Here is a 19,457-nt window from a genome sequence, read left to right on the forward strand (position 1 = left end):
CTGTCCGGTCACTTGCTCGTTGGCTAGTGGCCTCTGTGACGACGAAACTTTAAATTTCCAATGCTGGTCTGGTTGCTCCAGACTGGCCCTTGCTCCCCTGAAAAAGAGCAGCCCATCGGACCTTGCTGGTCTGATCCAGAAGCCATATTTGATTCCTGCGTGGGTTGCATTGGCCAAGGCCTGTTGACTTTGAATCGAGAACCGACATGGCCGACAGCGAGAGCCTTTGTGGGACAGTACGTATCCAGCTCTTGGTTGTCATCGACACCTCCTGGTCTACGTGTCTGCAGAGAGAAGCTTCACAACATTACCTGATTGCTCCCCGACATCATCTGGTTCCTTCCTGGTTCCATCCTGGTTCCATCCTGGTCACTGGCTAGTGACCCAGACTCTGTCCCCTCTGCTTTCAGGTACTCTTCATCCTCGATCCGCCCTTGGATCCAACCGGACTCTTCCGTCCTGGTCGCCTGCAGCATCTTTTCTCCAAGGCTTCATAGAACTCCACGACGAAACCCGACACACTTTGACACCAATGCATCCGCTTCCTGTGGGTGAGGTAATGCGAGTACTGCGGTGCTCCTGTAAATGTTGACACTCCTAGTGTCCTAGTTTCAAGTGGTTAGTTTCTAGTCCAGTCGGAAGACTCCTAAAACTTGAACTTTCTAACTTTACGCACCCATTGACTTCTATGTGTGCACGCTTGTGCATTTAGACACTGCCCCACATCCTGTGGGCCTCCTGCTCCCTAACTGCTGTTAGTCCAGTGTAGCCCCAGCGATTCCCAAGGCCCTAGGCCTTACCATTGTTCGTGACGTGGTTCTTATACCACTATTTTAGTATATGGTTTAGCGGGCCACCTGGGCCTATCCATATTTGTGCAACTTTTGTATGTTATATTGAGTTACTTGTTATGAGCTTGTGCTCCTGTGCTCATAAAGAGTTAAGGGGATTGATTTAGAAATAAATGCATATATATTTTGAATATATAACCTGTGTGGTGTCCTTTCATTTGGTATTAAAAGGTTTGCATTTGATAAAACAGCTGGCTTCACATGCCCTCTTGAGTTTAGCCTAAGACTGCTTTTGTCCATGCTACCACCAGGATAGCTGGTCTATAAGGTTGACTTTACAACCATCACCATAAGGTTTGTTTGGACTGGTGCAAGGTGCTCACTAGAATAGTGAACATCATATACCAGGCCAACTTCTCACAGCTTCCTTATCATTTGTTTGTAAATCCTTTGCGCTTGTGGGCGGTTTTAAGTTTTGTTGGGTCTGGGAATATAAGATGTGCGATTGCCTATTGACTTCATTCTTGAGGTCCTTAATGAGAGTGCTCATTATCTCTGGGAGCTTTTCCAGATTCTGCAGTATTGGACTGCATCCACAGTCCTCTTGTTTGACCATTAAGACCGTATTTGCCTGGGCTCTGTGGATTACTGAGTTTAAGTGTTCCAGTTTGGAGTTTAATCCGGAGATCAGGCCAGCGACGGTTTGCAATATATGTATTTGAGTATCCAGTTTGTCTGCATGCATTATGGCTGTGTTTGCCATTGAAATCAGGGTGTTGTTGCTCATTGCTAGATGATTATCGATTTGCTGAGGCTGCAGACCAATTTCCTCTCCTGTTTTAGGGGAACTGAGGGTCCAAGGCTCATTTGCATGTGGAGGAATGCTGGAGTTTGAAAGATTAGGGGGCCATTTGGGTGAGAGTTGTTGGCTTGTAAGCTCAGCGGTCGCCAAAGAAGGGTCAAAAGGCTCTGATTGAAACCTTCAGGAAGTACTGTGTTTGCCCATGTTGCTTCTTGTGTCGGAAGGATACCCCTCACTTGATTCAGAGGTTGAAAGGCTGGGAGATGAAGTTGATTGATGAAAAAGTTCTCCACTGTTTTCTGTGTGAGTGTTAACACTGTGGGCTATTCAGAAACTGGAAGGGTTTGTGGGTAATGCAAAAGATGTTCTCAAGAGTGGCTGGTGATTTGGGCTGTGGAGAGCTGGGTTGGAGCCGTTAGGATGTGTGGCCGTTGGGGCTGTGTTTGAAACCACACTTGTTTCTTTTGTAGCCCTGTCATTGCTGTTGCACCATGTTTACGTGGTTATTTGACCAGGCTGTGAGGCATTGTTTGTGTCCTTTGGGAATGACGCAGTTGGCTGTCCATTTGACTGGCTATTTGTTAGTATACCCCCTTGAGATGTACTAAGAAATGTCGAAGGAGCCAAGTTTGGCTGTCAGAGATGGTTTTGGTGTTGGGTGGTACCCGCTAGTAGTTCGTTTGTAGTAAGAGAATTGGCTCCCTCGTCCATGTGATCCATTTTTTTGGTCCCTACAGTTTGACATGCTGGGTTATTAGAGATGGATGAGCCTATATCCGTTGTTGTTTCTGGGGCTCGTTTTCCAGTGACTATAATTATTTCTGGAGAAAGTGGAACGTCTGGAAGAAGTCCTATACTTGGGTCTGAATATTTTTAGGAGTCTGACGATGTCATAGCAGTGCTATCGGCATTGGATGTATGGGCAACTTTGCCAGATTCACCAACTTTATCTTTTAAAGTTGTATAGTTAAAGGTACGCTGCTATATCGCTGTTACCATTGGTACTGTTCATACTCTTTTTAATGTTGAAGCTATTACCGGTTCCTGTAATTTCACTTGTGTATATGGTCTTTTCCAAGACGGTCACAGTTACTGTCGGTGACTCGCCCATTTGTGGCCCGTCCTTAGGGATTGACCCGGATTTGACATGGCCCAGGGGATACAGTATCTTAGACTTTTGCATTTTTGCAGTTTTGTGGGGGCAATGGTTGTCTTTGTCCTGGAGCAAGTATGAGATTCTGAGCCGCATGATTGATCTTTGCGCTTGGCTCTTGTGGTGGAGAGGTGATTTGGTACCACCTCCTGGGCTGCCTGACCACCCTCCCGGCAGCCTCAGTGACTCCCCAGCTAGGTGGCTGGAAATTCTTTTGCGTTTGCAGGCCTGGGTCTGGTCTGGGTCTGGGTCTGGGTCTGGGCGGGTGAGCGGGCTCTCCAGATGCTCTTCCAGTGTACTCACAATAGAACAGTTCTCTTTGCCCACCAATTGTTGCACCTCACCTCAATTTGACTCTTAGAAAACCTAGTGGGTGTCCTGGTGATCAGGTAGCGGACTGACTGTCTGGCTGTCCGATAGTGACTGCAGTCACTTGGAAGGGCAAGCAGGGAGGGCAGGAGTTGGCTGTTGTTGGTGTTGAGCCACACCATAGTTCTCCATTCCGCTCTTACTGCAGTCTACTTTGTAGTGGACCCTCGTGGCCCTGGTCAGCCCTTCCGCTGCTGCGCTACCACCATCGCGCTGTCACACACAGTCCAACATGTGACACCCGGTGACACCTGGCTCCCAGCTCTCCCAGTTCTCGGCTCACCAGCATCCAGCACCAGTACCTAGCTCCCAGTTCCAACTGGGGGGTGGTGCACCGGCTGATATCAGGGAACCCGGGCCAAGCTAGGATCTCACACTGAGAAGTGCGCTTGAGAAAGCTGGAGAAAAATCCTGTAGTTAACTGTACAGGCCAAGGAACTTTCTCTTGGTCTCAGCTTTCTCAGCTTACTCTCCCTACTTTGTCTCCCCACTGTGAGGCTCACCAGCCTCACCACTGCTCCTGTGGCACTCCTGGGTGCTCCCACAGTGCTGACCACAGTGCCATCTGCTGTCAGCCATGTCCGTGGCAGGCTGTGGCAGTCTATGGTTTGTGGCTGGGTTTTCAGTGCCCAGGGCTCACCGAGTGCTGGGCGCCAGCCGATACAATACCAACTCGGCCCCCCGCCGCGCTCCTCACTGTTAGCTCGGATCCACTTGTTCGGGCTCCCCTCAGCCTGCCCTGAACCCCAGGAATAACTAGAAAACAATACAAGTGCCAATACAGATATATTTAGTCAACCTTCTTGAGTTCTTCGCTATAAGAATCAAACTTATTGTGAGTGCAAGACTTAGGAATTAGTCTGAGTTAATCACTTTTTTCATATTTTTAGAACATTTGTTGGTTAAATTTCACCAAATTTTTACAGTCATCGTACAAAAAATATTTCACAGTAAATACAATGAAAAAACTTCATCCTTCGCTTTCACACTTCGTTGATCAACAATACACATTCCATTCTTACACTCTCACACACATCCAACAGCCATACTATATTTACAAATCAGTATACAATAATGTAGATAATTAAACCATAGACAACAATTTGTTCAGATTAGAGCATTTTGATACAATTATATGTATTTCGAAAATCTTATGGTGTAGAAAAAAGTGGTCTACGCATTTCGAACCCCTTTATTGTGGAGTTCTCATCAGGACCTCATAGCTGTGGAGAAGAAAGAAAAAATATTTTTCTATCACTATTGATGGTGAAACTATGAATGACTAGCTTGCTACCACATGTTGCATCTGCCTCTTACCTTAGCACTGGTGTGTGCCCTAGTACTTTTGATACCCGACGTGATACACTGCAAAAAAGACAAACCATGAACAGGCCCGTTGGTATCAGAGCGCTTTACATAAGGATCAACAATGTTACAACAATGATAACAATTACAAGTTACATTAAATATTTGCGATACCTTAGAGGGATGAAGGGAAGGTCTGCCCAATGACCGACTAGGTAGGTGACGGCCAAGGAGGGAATCTACAGCCAATCATCCCTGTGGCTCTCACGGTAGCTCCAACGGGCATCGGTCAGATAGATAGATAGAGAAATAGGAGAAAGGGAAAAAACAGAGTTACAGTAAACAATGAGGGGGGAATGGGCGAAGACAGGGAGACGGGGAGGAAACTGTGCCCAAAGTCCGGCTGGGCAGGTGACGGTCAAGGGGTGAACCAAGGCCGATCTCCTCAATAGCTGGACAGAGCAGCTCCATTGGGCGTTGGACATAGTGTTCAGACTCCGCTGTCAGGATAGGCATCAGTCAGATAGATAGATAGAAAGATGGATAGGAGATAAGGAAATAAGGAAAAAGCAGTTACAGAAGAACGATAAGGGTGGAATGGGCGAGACAGGGAGACGGGGAGAAACTGTGCCCAAAGTCTGGCTTAGTAAGTGACGGTCAAGGGGATAAACCAAGGCCGATCTCCTCAATAGCCGAACAGAGCAGCTCCGCCGGGCGTTGGACAAAATGCTCGGACTCTGCTGTCGGGATAGTGATCAGGTGAACTCTGGGGTTGACAGAATAGTGCAGGGGAGTGAGTGAGAGACCATCGTCCAAATGAGATCAGATGCCATCTTGAGATCAGGCACTGGTTTATTTAAGAAAAAGTTCAGCTCGAAAAGAGTCACCACTAAGGGTCAGTAACCGTTCAGCCATAGCTTTGAGTAAATAGTGGCCCCAGGGTCTTAGACTGGGCGTAAAGAGGGCTTCTACCTCTGGATAGGGAAAACCACCATGGAGGGGGGCGTCTCGGTGGCTATCTCAAGCACTTAGAAGGGCTCTGTGGCTCTGGCAGCCATTCCAAGGTCAGGCAACTCAGGCATAGTAAAACACACAAGATGATGGACGCGATGTTGCACAATGGAAAAACATTCACCCCCAGTCACAGATCTGGGTTTAATCCATCGTTATTTTGCTCACCAAGCCACCCCAGTTCAGACATGGCCATATGCAAATCAGTCTTGACCCTGTGCCTCATAGAAACAGTCCAGACTGAACTGCCAAGTATAACTGAGGCATAGTCCCCGTCTGTGGCTGATTCAGAAATATGGCCTGCTTCACCAGGACCCCAGTTGTTCCCTCAACAGGCTTGGCCACCCTGCACCGATTATGATGCCTCCCCCTACTCACCGGATATTTTGTGGTCCGCTTTCCGTGCCGAAGCATCGCGGCTCCGATCGCCAAGCCGTTCTCTCCTCCTGCCTCAAATGGGGGGGTTTGCAAAAGGGGATAGGCTCCCCATTTCTGTTCAAGAGGACATCCGTTGCTCAGTGTCCTCTCCTCGTATCTGCGCCGACGGCCGCAATTTTGGGTGTCTCGGTCGAGGTCCCGGGTCTCAGCAGGTCCCATCCTGATCAATCTGGCTTTATGCCACAGCGATCCTCTAGACATAACATCAAATGGGTCCACAATGCTCTCGCTAAGGCCCAAGAATTGGGTTGGCACCTGGCCGTTTTGTTGGCCGACATTGATAATGCGTTTGATTCCTTAAGCTGGACTTACCATTTTAAACTCCTTCACCCCATCAACTTTGATCCTCGTTTTCTAGCATGACGGGGCATCGGTCGCCACCATTTTCTATTCACTGGGGTGCACAGGAAGGCTGTCCCCTATCCCCACTATAATTTGCCTTGGCCAGAGAGCTTCTAGCTATTTGGTTGCGTCAAGGTCCACTGATTCATGGGTTTGAATGGTTGCATGAATGCTCCGACAGAATCGCATTATACGCTGATGATGTCCTCTTTTTATAACCGACCCTAGGTCGTCTGGGCCTGGATCCTTCAGATCCTGCGTGATTTTAGAGAAACTTCGGGATTAGGCACTAATCCTTTCAAATGTGTACTTTACCCGGTGTGCTGGGACCAGAAACGCCAGATCTGGGCCTCACAATTTTTCCACGCCACTGATGGGTTTAAGTAGTTGGGGGTATTCATTTCACCATGTCCTATGATCTCATGGACCCACAATATCACACCACTACTCACAGCGGTTTGAGACAAGACCACAATCTGGTCACAGCTACTTCTATCACCATATGGTCGATCTGCCATTTTTTAAAAGTTTTCCCTGACCCTCATATTATATTGGTTGCAAAACTATCCTTATAACATCCCCTATTCATGGTTTACTCAATTGAATGCACTACTTAACAAGTACTTATGGCAAGGTGGGGTGATTCGTGTAGGTTTAACCACATGCACACAGTCAGTTTATTGCAGAGGCATCACTGCTGCAGATATATTGCATGTTACACTGCATCTCATCTGCTAGTTATTAATGAGTGGTGGTATAGTTAACAATCAGATCCTGCCTATGCAGTGGAATGGCTGGCAATGGAGGGCACTCCCTTGCTGAAGTTCCTTTATAATCAGATAAGTCTTGACACCCTCCCCCCATCCAGCAAACTTCCTGAATTCCACCCTCTGGAGGGCCGCCTATTAATGGAAGACTTAGGGGTGCACAAGATCAGGCAGACATATCAGACTTTGATTATCCACACACAAAATACGTTACATGAGACGTGAACCGAGTTACCTGCTTTGACCGATGATGACTGGACCGAGCCCCTGGCGGCCCCTAGAATGTGGTGGTTTCTTCACGATACCGCCTTATGCAATTTAAAGATTTCCACCATGCATACTATACCAGATCCGGCTTGTGGAAAATAGGTGTTATTCTGTCTCAGTCGCGCGAGGGCTTAGGGAACATTTTTGCATATGTTGTGGAGCTGCGAGGTGCTGCAACTATTTTGGCGGAATATCACGTCCTGAATTGGACCATTCCACATGATCCCAGATTGTTACTGCTCCACAGCACAGAAAATATAGGTGGAAATCGATACAAACAGCATTTGTTGTTCATGGGCCAAACACTGGCCAAACGAGACATAGCTCAGAAGTGAAATGCGATTGATCCCCCAAGTCTGGGGGATGGAAGAAAGCCAAGGAAAGATGTATGGGCACTGAAATCGTAGTCTTCCTAGCCCGGGGCTGCCCACAGAACCACTGAAAGATCTGGTCTGGCTTAGCGTCATATTGAGGTATTGATTTAACCCTTTTACCACACCTGACCCTCCATTATGCCCCTAGTAACATGCATGTCACCATAATGTGCCATAGACTGACAATCGTAAATGTGAATATATGCACATGTCAATGCACACGGCTGCGGGCCATCAGTGGTTTTTTGTGCGACCTATTAGTTGAGTGTCCTGATGTTTTACAGACCAAATTGTTGTTGTTCTTAATAACATATTATAAAAAACAGTGGACCCTAGTAGTTTGGGTGATCAGGGTAAGGATAGACACAAACTGGAATAGTATGTATGTCCTTTGTTCAGTCGGGCAGGAAAATATTTGGCGATGCACACAATCAGAAAGTAATGTCAAGGGGGCACAGCCCGTGACCCACAGTGAACAAGACAAAACAACGAGTATAGGCAAGAACGAGCTAATCGGTCTGCATACTTATAATCAGTGAACAGACTTGATTGTAGTTTGAGTGACCATTGTACATAGTATTCACAAGCATATTCAGTACATATGATCCTATTGTGTCGACGACGTTTCAATGCTGAAAAACAAGATGAATGGCATCATCTTCAGGACAAATATATAAATCATGTTTGTCTAGGAATTATAAACAATTGCCTTTCATGCTACATACAAATGACATTAGTGGGAAAAAATTAGGGAGAGAAGGGACAAAAACACAATGTAATTACATGGTCAGGCATGTTTAAAACAAAAAAAACACGGTGGTGCATTTTACTATTCGCACATCAAGGACCGTTCTTTGCTGGCATGCTTAGTGCTGGAGCAACGTTGTCAACCTGTGCCCTTAAACATCGGTGCAGTGAGTTCGTCGCAGACGGCGAAAAAGGAAGGAGAAGTGATGGCGCAGTGCGAAATGGTGTTGGAATTAAAAAGCCCGAGCTCCAAATGGAAACCAGTTCAGAGAAGGGGCGATTAAAAAAGCAAAACGTTGCATATGGCGCAGTGCGAGACAGTATCCAGAATAGAAGTAAGAGGGTCCAGAGTGACTGGTGCATTAACGATGACTAAACAGTGTTGGATACAGGGTTGTCTATACAGGGAGCAGTTTTATGTAACCTGCATGGTGACATATGAAGGTATTATCACAGCAGATCCTAACCAGGTATACAATTGTCTATACAGTGAGCATTATTGTGTGAACGGCGTGGTGGCATTCGGGGAGAAAGTTAATATCAAGGCTAGTCCTTAAGGCGTGGACAATTATCTCTACAGTGAGCAAGTTTGTGTAAACGGCATGGTGATAATAGTGGAGAAGGGTATTATCAAGACAGATCCTTAGGCGGGGAGGTAGTACAGGTTGAGAGAGGTGGATCCATTTGAACCTATGGAGAAGGTGGCCTGGATAAGTATTGTGCAGTCATGGTAAATTGAGCGTTAAAAAAATGAGCAGAGGATCATTTCAGTTTCGGTTTCAGTGAAATGACGTGAGAGGTGCGCGCTGATCATCATCTCACTGAAATGGGGGGCCTCAGGAGCTGGGGAAGCTCTTCTCCAGCTCCTGAGGCTTTGGGGATGAAAAAGAAATCCCTCTGGTGCTTGCACCAGAGGGATTTCCGTTGCCCGTCCTGAGCACACGCCCACAGTGTCTCAGGACGGCTCTCTGCCGCCTGACTCCTGACCACGGAAGGGGTTAAATATTGCTTCTTTTATTTATTTATTTAATTAATTTTTTTGTTTATGTGGTTGAGTGTGAGTAGTTAAAAAAATTCTGCACTAGCCAACACTTTACCTACTGTTGCATTCACTGGAGTGGGAATAGCATTTTTCACCCCTCCGCTATCTAGCACTCTCCCTACTTTTGCACTTACTGGAGTGGGAATAGTTATTTTTTACCCTCCGCTACCAAACACTTTCCCTACTGTTGCACTCTTTGGAGTGGGAATAGTAGTTTCTGCCCCTCCGCTATCCAACACCTCCCCTACTGTTGCTCTCACTGGATTTGGAATAGTACATATTACCCCTCTGCTATCCAACACTTTCCCTACTGTTGCTCTCACTGGAGTGGGTACAGAACTTGTTACCCCTCCGCTATCCAGCACTTTCCCTATTGTTGCATTAACTGGAGTGGCAATAGTAATTTTTACCTCTCTGCTTTACAATACTTATTCTACTGTTGCACTCAATGGAGTAGGAATAGTACTTTTTGCCCCTCCGCTATCCAACACTTTCCCTACTGTTGCTCTTACTGATGTGGGAATAGTATTTTTTACCCCTCCGCTATCAAACACTTTCCCTACTGTTGCACTTACTGGAGTGGGAATAGTAATTTTTACCAATCCGCTATCCAACACTTTCCTTACTGTTGCACTTACTGGAGTGGGAATAGAATTTTTTTTCCCCTCCGCTATCCAACACTTTCCCTACTGTTGCTCTTACCGGAGTGGGAATAGTAGTATTTGCCCCTCTGCTATCCAACACTTCCCCTATTGTTGCTCTCACTGGATTCGGAATTGTACATTTTATATCTTCGCTATCCAACACATTCCCTACTGTTCCTCTTACTGGAGTGGGAACAGTAATTTTTACCCCTCTGCTATCCAACACTTTCCCTACTGTTGCTCTCACTGGAGGGGGAATAGTAATTTTTACTCCTCTGCTATCCAACCCTTTCCCTACTGTTGCACTTTTTGTATTGGGAATAGTAATTTGTACATCTTCGCTATCCAACACTTTCCTTTCAGGTGCACTTATTGTATTGGGCAACTTAAATATTTTTTTATAGTTTAAGGTTTTCATTTATTCTAGATTTTTTTATATTTTAAATTATATATGTAAACATATTTTATTTTTATATAATTTTAAATTTTTTAAATAAATTAAAGATAATAGTTTATTACTTTTTTTAAGTAAATGTGTATATGTATACATTATTACGTTTGTGCATTTTCTAAATTAAGTTTATTTGTTATATTTTGTAAAAATGAATATTACATTTCATTTATGTTGTTAAAATTAATAAGAATATTTAATATATTTAATATATATTATTTTATTTTATATATATTTAAATTGATATTTTTAACATCTATATTTTTACATCTATATTTTTTATTCAATATTTTTGTGCTTGCCTGTTTAGGTAAAGGAGTTCATATTTTTGTATTCTATATTTTTCTTTCGATATTTAGAGCATCTATATTTTTGATATCGATATTCTATCAGTGAACCCAGATGATCAATTTTTCATCTCCTCTTCTACATGCAGCGCATCATTTATTGGACCCATGATTATATTTCCATTTTGCTGTGACTGTTGCTAATGGCAGAATCCCCAGCCTAAATTTAATGTATAATGTTCTGTTACCTTCCCTTTATCTGACCAGTGAAGCAGCGCAAGGTTCTCTAGTTCCCAGAACATTGCACAGGTTTTTTCTTGGCAATATGGGAAATAGTATATGGATCTTGCCAGAATTCCTGTAGACCTAGCAAAAAACAATACCGTTTTAGAAAGTTCTATCATGGTAACTCCCTCTAACCCCGCACCCTAGCCAAGACATGTTCCAATTCTTCTTTCTAGCAAATCAGCTCTGAAGTTGACCAGATTCATAAACAGTACAATATTGGTCTCAGATGAATTAAGTGGGTTATAGACCAAATCCCCAGATCATATTTAATAACTAAGGGAGAGCTTTAAGGGATTTTAAGCACTCTCCTTGAAAAAATATTTTCTTTTACAGCCAGGGCATCCAAATTGCTGTGGCCTCATAATTATGCCCAACAGGTGGCACCCGTCACAGCTTGAGCTTCCATACCACAAGTAGAGGGGAAATTGGATGAAGTGATGATGTATTAGGAGCTGCTTGATGTTTCAATATTAGCGTGCATTTTGTAACTTGATGTACCCAGACTGTTAGACAATCGTACACCAAGATAGACCTGTGAACTCTTTCAAGCTGTTCTTCTTGGGATATAGTCCCTCTAAAACCTCTATGAGGGTGGATAGCCCTAATTTTAGTTTTGCTTTCATTAATCTTATGGCAATGGTAGTTACAGAATAAACTACATTTTAACGGAAGTGCCTCAAGATTTTGGGAGTCTTGGAGATAAACTGTGTGTCATCTGCAAATAACAGTGCTGATATTTTAGTTCCTCCAAGAAATGGGGAATCATTGTCACAGGACATAGGATAATCAATACACCTGTAGATAAACAACAGGAACAGTGTGTGGAGGCAAGGACACAGCCTTGCCGCACACCCGTACAACCCCAAGTGGGGCAGTAGATTCTCCATTTTGACCCTAGAAGACTCAAACAAAGTTTTCCCTGTTAAGATGCACGAAAATGGAAAGAAAGGTGTCTTCATCACATTCCAGAGAGCTCTTCCTTAACCGGAAGGGTAACCCATAAGTTGGAATTATTTTTAGCGTGTGCATATGTATACTATGTGCAGAGGGGCAATGGAAATACTGGATTTAAAACATACAAGAGAGTGAGCCATCATAGAAAATAAGAAATAATAATATGGTTAACAATGGACAAATAACAGAATATGGTTTATCAACTCATTCTACCATTTCAGACATCCACATTAACAGCCAAAGCCTTATATATACAGCAGTACTGGATATTCTGGCACTAACACCCTGTGACATGACCTGATCATGATTGCTTCACAGGTATAAACTTCCAATTCAAGACCTACATCTACAGGCACCATGCCAACATAGAGGCCCACAGTCCCATGAATGCACAGTCTACAAAACCTACATTCAAGCCTGATGTCCCCTGGTACAGACACAAAGTGTGTCATTCAAGTACGGGAAGCTGTTACAAAGGTTCACAGCTGAAGGTAGTTCCTGAGACCGTACTAATACTCCGCTCTATTCAACAAAAAACACTGAAGCCAAGACCAACCTACTACCCTTATACAATCAATTCAGCCACAAATATAAGTGCTGTTCAAGGTCATTAACCATTACATCAGTACTCTGTCAGATAGTCCAAAAGAATATTCCATACACAGGTGAAATGTAATCTGTCTCTTCTTAAAGGAGACAATGGGCAAGAGTATTATTTTATGAGACTTTAAAATCTGCCCCACCACTTTAACTCTGATGCAGCACACTCCGTTGGACACACTTTTCCTCCGCCCATTTATAATCTGATCAGAAGGCTAAACTTTTTTGAAACTATGTCCTTTGAAGATTATGTCGTCTCAAACTCACTGGTTAAGTGAGCCTACATTAAAGCAATCTAGCCACTGCTAAACATCATACAAGCATCTGCCTAAAACAACCTTAATCATGAATGACCTTACCCACTATAGCTCAATCACCCACCTCACTTCTCAAAACAAGAACATCAAGAAGACAGTCAGGAAACAGCTGCAACAGTCACTTATGGCCAATGCTCCCTCCAGGACAAGCATTTAGAATGTAGACTAAAGTCACAGAGAAAGGAACCACCAAGATAATGGCAATGCCATCCACCTCACCAACAGAGGCACTCCATGCCTGGATATTGAAGACCTCCTTGTTTTTGAAATTCTAGAAATACAGCTTGCCTTAATCACAAAATACAGCAAGCCCGTAAAAAAAAACAAGAATGTCTCACTGTAATGATTTACAGATAAATTATTGGGGGCGGAGCCATGCTGCAAAAAAGACATCCTTCATGCATCTCCAAAAGATCTCCAAGAACTATGCGGCATATGCGCGGCTTTGAGGAGTGGGAAGAAAGCTAATTGCTCCTATCCAATAACTATACCCGATGACTGTGAAATTCCTTTGGCAGCAAGGAAGACTGTGTATTTGAGGCCACCCTCAGCTGAGACACGCTGTGTTGACCCTAAAGTCGAGGCGATCCAGGCCTTAATGACTGCCTCGGATTAGCAGTGTGAGGCAGAAAATGTCAGGGCCCATCATAGAGGAAATTCTTTCCTGAGGTGAGCAGGCAGTGTACAGTTTTGTGACCCCTTGCCGAGTCCGATTAGATGCAGGAAGTTCTGGTTCTACTGACCATGTCTCTCTTTATTGCGTCAGCTAAAAAAATGTAAGCCATATAATAAAACAATTTCATGATTTAAATAATAAATAAAATAACAATTAGGAAAATTGGAAAATTAGGAACAATTCATCGTCTTCATGAGGCATTTCACTCCTCAACAACCGCAACAATAATTGTTAAAATGAAATTCATCACCTTCTTGTACCACAAAGGCATACATTAAGTAATACAGTGAATTTCAGTAAGATATGTACATTTGGACTTTACATGAGGCTCAACTATTTGAGAGAGAGGGTCCAGATTGTTCAACTCACTGTAGGCAAGATCATCTGGACCTCATGGACATGTAGAGGGGAGAGTCTAATGGGAATAAAATATTGGTACTCTCCATGCAATGTAAATATAAAAAGCCACTGGCGCGAATGTAACAAAGCAGCGTGGAGACACTGTGACAAAACTGTTTTACATTGTCTGACATTGAATCTGATAAAACGAGGTTGCAAATACTGTTGCGTTGCTTTCAGGGTTAAAGTTCAAAGAAGTTTTAGTATAAGTTTTTACTGGTAATGTCCCTAAACTAAATCAGAGAAACATATTTATGCTGCCAAGTTACCAGATTGCAAAAAAGGGTTTGAAATGTGTGGGTTCTTCCACATATGTATGCATCCAATACAGTATGTGTTTAAGGGCTGGCAATTTCACAATTGACCTTATTTCCAACTCCATCCTGAGGGGTACACTAGTGGTCACCGGACCTAGGCACAAGAGGCTACATAAACATCAATTTTCCTATTCCGGAAAATGTTTTGAACCCCCTCAAACCCGACCATATGAGCAAGTGGCCACTACTCAAGTGTGAACTACCAGGCGATGATTCTGTTGCCGCTTTACCTCAAAAATCTCAGTGTTTTAATGGCATAATGGGAAAGAATAGCTTAGCTTTTTGAAAGCTGCTTTGCCCTGCGCAACTTGTTGGGAAAGCATGGGCCAGATGTATAAAAAACCAAATTTGCGATTCACAAATAGCAATTTTTACAGAATCTCTATTTGAGAATCTCAAATTGCTATGTTAGAAAAAAATTGCAATATTTAGCGATTCTTAAAAAATCACAAACCTAAATACTGAATCGCAATGATAGATTCGGTGTTTGCGAGTTTGCAATTTAAAAAAAATCGCAATTTAGCGAATTTGCTATTCAGGTGCAGTTTAATGACATCACAAGCGGGAAGTGAGAATGTCCATGCTGTTTCAGAGGGCCTGAGGCTGTGGGAGAGGCTGAGAGCAGGAGCACACCACTCAGGAGCTTATCAGGAGTGCTAAGACAGGCACAAACTGACATAATGGACGCACAAGAGAAGGGAAGGAGCCTGCAGCAAGGAGAAGAAAACATAAATTTTGTGAAAAGGAATTGGAGAACCTCATTTAGGAAATGGTGAAGAGCCATAAATAACTCTTCTGGAAAAATCTCTGCACATACCAGAATCTGGGACGAGGAAGATCTGGCTGGAAATACAAGCCAAGGTTAATGCATTTGGGGTCACAAAGCGCTCCATTGAAGACCTAGGGAAGCAATGGTACGACTTGCGCTCAAGGTTTAAAGAGAAGGTTGCAAAAAGGCTTCAGGATGCAAAGAAAACAGGTGGAGGACCATCTACAGAGCCAGCAACAACACCCCTGGAGGACATAGTGGAGTCCACCCTCCAGCCAGAAAGCATCAATGTGGGAGTACCTAGTAATCGTGAGGCATGGTGGGTGTTCACGTTGACATTTTGGAAGGAAGATAACTTCCCAGCACTGCTGCATGCATAGGGTCGTACATCGCAAAGTGCGTGGTCCATTGAAGTGCAGTGTTCAAGAATCCATATTTCGAGTAAGACCATCACTGCCCCAGCTGACCAACTCCTGTAATGCCCTGTTGTTTTTCACTTTTATTGATTGGTGGAAAACAGACCAGACATTTAGGCCCAGGTGCTTCTTCTTTTGATTAAGTAGGCATTTCTATTCCTGCCTCAGTAACATTATCTTGAAATTTCCATCTAATGTGCCATCCCTGCTTTTTAAGGCTGATGCAAGAGCTTGTTTTAGCTTGAAGCATTTAGGGTCAAACCAGCATAATGATATGTTCCTTCATATGATCTCTGATCCTTGTTTGCCTCTGTTCCAATAGGGGTCTTAGTGATGCCACTGGCTGAGCAATACTGCTAAAAGTTAGATTATTTCTGTATAATGACAATGTTTTGGGCAAGTAACTCCTTTTGAATAGGAATTGCTTCAGAGCCCTGAAAGTCTATTAAGTTTTGGGAGCGCTAAAACCTCAGACAATATTTTTCCTATTAGGTTTTAGAAGCAACTGATCCTGGAGAAATGTGTGGTTGGTAATGTGGAAAATCGAGATTTCGTTATTGACTATAAAATAGGATCATGATCACTTTTGATTCTTCTTGGAACCTGTAAGTCAGATACCAGTGGCCAGAGTTCAGGGTTTATTACAATGTAATTGATGATACTCTCATTAGTTCCAGAACTGAATGTGCTGTTGCCTGGGATGTCTCATTGCATTCGGCCTTTGAGTAAGAATAGATCGGTTAACATCAAAAAGTCGTTACGTTTCTTGCCTGCCTAGTAGGGTCAAGGATGTCAATGACGAACTTGGGTGGGCCTCTCCCAAACAGTTCCTTTCAGACGTCAAGGTCAGTAATTGACAGGTCATATTTGGTATTTAATTCTCTGCAAAGTATTATGGCATGGGATGCCCCCTTACTATGTAAGTTATATTGATGGTTACTGGGTTACTCTCTGGAAGCAATAATGCAATTTCCGAGATCTTTTAGGAGGAACACAAATTCATTTGAGTTACCTGGTGGAAGGTAAACATTAAAAATGTTAAGCTCCCCTGACACATGACTAAGTCTAAGATGCTGAATATTTTTGTTATGATTAATTTCAATAATCTGAGTTTGTGGGCTTAGTTGCAGAGAAACCCATATGACCAAGCCCCCTTTAAGCCTGTCTCTCCCTTCTTTTGCTGGCTGGATAGAATATGTGGAGTAGCAATCAAGATTATTTCAGACAACGCCCAAGTCTCCTGGCGGTAGCAAATAGAATGTGACTTGATACAGGTAACCCAGTCTGTGTCCTCCATTTTTACTCTGAGGCCAACAACATTCCAGCTTAAATGTTTTGTCTGCTTACTGGTGTGATAAGTGAGGGCTGACTCCCATGGTGATTAATTTAGCATTCTTTCTCTACCACCATGAAGACCGAGAGGCATCCAGCATGAAAATGTATGCTGTCAGGATGCTGAAAGGTATCCTTCTTGAGGATTGGAGGCTGCCGATCACCAGTGGCTTGTACCTTTATTTTCAGGTTTTGGAGATTATTTCACTTGGTGTTTGTGGGACCCCTGGTGCTACTGACCATGCATGTCTTGGAAAGCCACTCCCATCGCTGGTGTAATGCTACTTCCCCTCCCATCGACCATTACTGATGCCTACCTGGGGTAGGAGTATATTCATACTGTAACCATTTGTAATGAGTGGTGTTTGTCAGTGACCGGCCTAGCTCTGCTTGAGGAAGATGCACTAGAGGATTTTGTAGCACCCATCTTGCTTTGGGATGACACTTCAAGTGTTTACATACGGTCTCTACCTTAGATGCTTCCCTGCTGGATATGCTATGGACATTGACTTTGAGCGTCTATCTAACTGTAATGTAATAGTGCCAACTGCTTGATCTTATATGCATAGCAACTTCTTTGTTTGTTTCTTAATGGAACTCCCTATCAATGTTACTCCCTGACATCAGAGCATATGAATCCCATGTATAAATAAGGAACCTCCTTTGGTGTTTTCCAATGGCTGCATTGAAGACTTCTGAACAACTCCTCTTTTCTAAGACTCTGGGAGACAAGAATCCTTCATAAGAAACAGATACAACTCATACTAATACAATACTGTAAACTAGAAATGCAGCTCTTAAATTAATAAAGGTATTGAAGACAAATATTCAGGCAACAATAACAGTAATGAACTCTAAACAGACATTACTTGAAGAAGAACAGATTACAGTCCCAATTAGAATAGCTGATATCAATACAAGGGTAGATGCGCTATCAGAGACAATCCAACACTCTCCAGAGCAAAAAGGACTCACAAATCTTGAATGCAGAATTCGCAGAGACAACATACCTCAACCTCCCTTGCGACAAAGAATGCTCAAATATATTGTGAGTCCTGGAAACCTTTATCCAGAAGCTCATGAAAGTGGACTTCATGCTGTTACTGGAATTTTAGTGGGTGCGCTATATCAGGTTAAGAGGGAATACCTCTGTGTAACTGTCCAAACCAATCATAGGCTGTTTCATCAGACAACAACAGTCACGATTGAGCGTAAACAGTCAAAAATCATGGCCCTTATGACTTCATGGAACCATGATAATTTTTATGTGGACTTTTCTCAGGAAATGAATGTCTTCCGGAAGATATTTTTATCCTTTTACCCTAGTCTTACAATGAGAAATATCAGATATGCCCTCCTGCGCCTGGCCAACATGCTAGTCATTGTGGATGACCAAACAAAATAATGTAAAGGTCTATACAAATCAGAAAGGCTACATGACCATTTGCCCCCTCTTCCTATTGCAAGGGAAACCTCAAGTAAATAAATTATGGGAGGAGGAACATACTACTGCTGATCACCAGCTCTCTTGGAGAGATCCTGGTAGTAATGAAGGGAAGTCTAATCACAACCTCAGAGAATGAAATAAGTCACGATCTCTACTGAAGTCAGGACTGCTATATTCAACTTTCCTTATTACAGTATTCCCCTTTGTTGCTCGGCATTCAGTTGTTCTCTTGCATGCCAACAGAGAGAAGCCTGATTAACATTTAAAGTAATACTACAGCCCACCCTGCTTTGCAGAAGCAGAGATGCTCACATCTGAACTCTATCACGCCAACCAAAGAGTTCGCTGGTTGCTATTATTATTTTTTTCTTTCAATTGTGTATAATTTTTTTAACACTTTTTTTCCTGTACAATCAGACTCAATTTCTGTTCTTCCCTCTAATGTTAATCAGGCTACATAACTAGCATATTTCCATAGTACTCAGATACTAATTTATTGTTACTGAAAATATTTATTCACTTTTTAGTGATAATTGTTTCGTTACACATGAATGCCACAGCCGGCAGCACCTCGTATGTATGATACAAACGACCAGGCCATCTGGTCTCTGAACTTTAATGGACACAATGAAAAAGGATTTTAGCAGCTCTAACTGCTAAAAAGGCAGGAATTACACTTCTTGAAGAGACTCATCTCTACCAAGAAGAATTGGAAAAACATAAGAGACATTTGGTGGGAAAGGTGATTGCAGCATTTGGCTCATATGTCAAGTAATGTCAAGCGCAACTTCGACCCTTAACAACCACGGGGAATGGTATTGTCATTCTGTTGCACACAAATGTGGCTGTTACAGTGCATGAAACATGGACAGATCGGTTGGATTACATGCTTTTGCCAAACTCACATTGTGTAGTGCCACTATTGTGATTGGATTAATATATGCTACAAATACCTCAAAACACCACTTTTCAACACATTACAGGCTGATCACAGAGTTTGGTCAATCCAAGCTAATAATATGAGGAGAATGGAAAACAACAATTGTCCCCAATGTGGATAAGTCAGGCCACCCAGATTTCAAAAGTAGTGGTGACAGATGAGATCTTCGAAACCTACTGACAGATAATGCATTAGTGGACTCTTTGCACCTC

The 19,457-nt window shown here is 43.1% G+C and overlaps 1 long non-coding RNA gene across 1 annotated transcript in view; it reads right to left on the reverse strand.

Annotated features, from left to right (window-relative positions):
- Nucleotides 1-19,457, reverse strand: part of LOC144807746 (uncharacterized) — a 125,226-nt gene that overhangs the window by 42,383 nt on the left and 63,386 nt on the right. The gene's annotated exons all lie outside the window — the stretch shown is intronic.

The sequence above is a fragment of the Lissotriton helveticus genome, chromosome 1_2 (assembly GCF_964261635.1).
Source record: "Lissotriton helveticus chromosome 1_2, aLisHel1.1, whole genome shotgun sequence".
NCBI lineage: Eukaryota > Metazoa > Chordata > Amphibia > Caudata > Salamandridae > Lissotriton > Lissotriton helveticus.